The sequence below is a fragment of the Montipora capricornis genome, chromosome 8, assembly GCF_036669925.1.
Source record: "Montipora capricornis isolate CH-2021 chromosome 8, ASM3666992v2, whole genome shotgun sequence".
In the NCBI taxonomy this organism is placed as follows: Eukaryota; Metazoa; Cnidaria; class Anthozoa; order Scleractinia; family Acroporidae; genus Montipora; species Montipora capricornis.
In genome coordinates, this window is record NC_090890.1 from 1,065,716 (window position 1) to 1,068,215 (window position 2,500).

Below are 2,500 nucleotides of genomic sequence, written 5' to 3' on the forward strand. Positions count from 1 at the left end.
TTAGTATTATGTTACCTTACATGAGTGAATTATCTAAAATTAGTGAGTAAATCAAATGAAGCTCCGAATGGCTTCTTGTGTAGATTACATCATGATGTTTCCCAAATTTCCCAGGCCCTTTTTTAAAGTTTTGTGCTCATGTACTGGTGCACAAAATGCAAAAAGAATATTCATATAATAAGGTTTCCTGGAGTTCATTTCACATTCACCGTAAACAACATCATGACTGAATCTATCAGGCTACTATGGGAGATGCTGAGCTTTTTTAGTTCCTAAAATCCTCACTTTTAAAGCGAGACTATATGTGAAGCCTTTGTTATCAAAATGAGACTTCCAAAACAAAGACTGGCCAGTAACCCTCATCTTGAAAATGAGGATTTCAGGAACTCAGAAATGTTCTGTTGTAACTTTGTTATCTTGTTTTGACGATGAAATTATATATGAAATGGATCATATATGAACTGCGGATATGAAATCAAGTGAAGCAATGATCCTCGCATTTATGAACGCAATTTTTGCAATTGCGTAAAGAAGAAAATTCCGGACTTTAACGGGGTTTGAACCCGTGATCTCGCGATACCGGTGCGACGCTCTAACCAAATGAGCTACGAAGCCACTGACATTGGGAGCCGGTCATCTATGGGTTCTAATGTTCCCGTGAGGAATGAATCAACGATGAAATGATAGATGAAATGGATGATATATGAACTGAGGATATATCATTTCATCGTTGATTCATTCCTCACAGGAATATTAGAACCCACAAAAGACCAGCTCCCAACGTCACTGGCTTCAAATCTAAGATGTAAAGAGAGTCGCACCGGTATCGCCAGCTCAAGGGTTCAAACCCCGTTGAAGTCCTGAATTTTTCAGGCTTTTTTACGTAATTGTAAAAATTGTGTTCATAACTGCGAGGATCATAGCTTCACTTGATTATCTTGTTTAATTGATTGACAAAAACAATATGGCAAACTATCTAAGCGTAGTTAGACTTGATAAGTCACGACATACATACTAAGAATTTGGACGCTTTCCATTCAACCAACAATTTCGAGATTTCCGGTCCGAAAATTGAATGGAACAGGCTAAGCTCCGGGAAAAGTTTTCGAAAAATTTGCAATACGTTTCGAGCGTACCCTCTTTGCTGGAATGCCCTCATCAATTACCGGAACTATCGTGTTCTATTCGCGGGAGAAACTGTTTTAGTCTCCCTACCGAACGTGAGCTCACGTGGACAAGCGAAAAAACGATAAACATATCAATTCGCATTCTGGGACGTGGTCGGAGGCGTTCAATTCGACCAACAAATATTCCCAGCCGAAAATTTGTACAGGTGATTTTTGTGGAATGGAAAGCGCCCTCTGTCAGCTTCCCATAAAAGCAACTAAATTTCGTATTTCAGCTTCACCACACTGTTATTTCAAAGAGTAGATTTAACTCTAAAAAGGGAGTTAAAAAAAAAGGTACAAAACCACTCCATTTTTGGAGTAAAATTCACTCCGGTATTGCTTACTCCGTTTTTGGAGAAAAATGTACTCCTATATCTTTTACTCCTTTGTTGGGGTAAAATTTACTCCAGTGATGTTTACCCCTCCTGTAGTGTAAAATTCACTCCAATACAAGAGTAAATTTTATCCTTCTGTTGGAGTGAATTAAACTCTTTTAATGGAGTTCAATTTACCCTTGACAGAGTTAAATTAACTCCAAAACTGGGGTGAGATAAAAAAGGTACAAAACCACTCCTTTTCGAGAGTAAAATTTACCCCTTTACTCCCCTTGTCAGAGTAATATTCACTTTTTCTACAGAACACATTTATCCTCACTAGGTCTACTGTATCTTCATTCATACGTACTCAGATTTCTCATAAAACCATAAAAAGTTTAATTTTTTTAATGTTATGTAAAGAAAAGACCAGGTTTACAATGAAGCATCTAAGGCCTAGGGCAAACGTCGAATCTAACTCGAATATAATTCATCGAACCTATTTATTTTGAAATAGGCGCATGAATGATGCGACGTTTGCTGCAATTAAATTCGACTCAAATTAATCGATTCGACTCTAGCATAGGTTCGAGTTGCCAACTCGGATAATGCGACAGCGGCTCGGCTCCAAACACGCGCCGAACTCAATTCATAAATCATGCAAATTACAAAATAATTTATTTAAATGTGATAGACTGGGCAAATGCCACAAAAATACATACTCCCCCATCTGCCAAACACTATTTCTCCCCCCCTGACGAGCATGCGCAGTGCGAAGACAATGTCTCGACCGGAAAGAGCAAGATTTAGAAAGGCATTGAAGACATCGCACTTGAGCTCGAGCAGGATGGAAATGTGCTGTTCGTGTTTTATGAACACAAAATACGAGTGCTTGAAGTCCAAAATACCAATTTGTAACCAGTGTTCTGTTTTCGAACAAAACGAGGAGGTCGATGGATGGAAAGCGGGTCGTAGTAGCTGTCGTCTTTGATACACTGATCTCAGAGCTGTATGCAA

General features: G+C 38.7%; 1 protein-coding gene across 2 annotated transcripts in view; it reads left to right on the forward strand.

The window, feature by feature from the left end:
• LOC138014613 (uncharacterized) overlaps window positions 1-2,500 on the forward strand; it is a 102,438-nt gene that overhangs the window by 20,777 nt on the left and 79,161 nt on the right. The gene's annotated exons all lie outside the window — the stretch shown is intronic.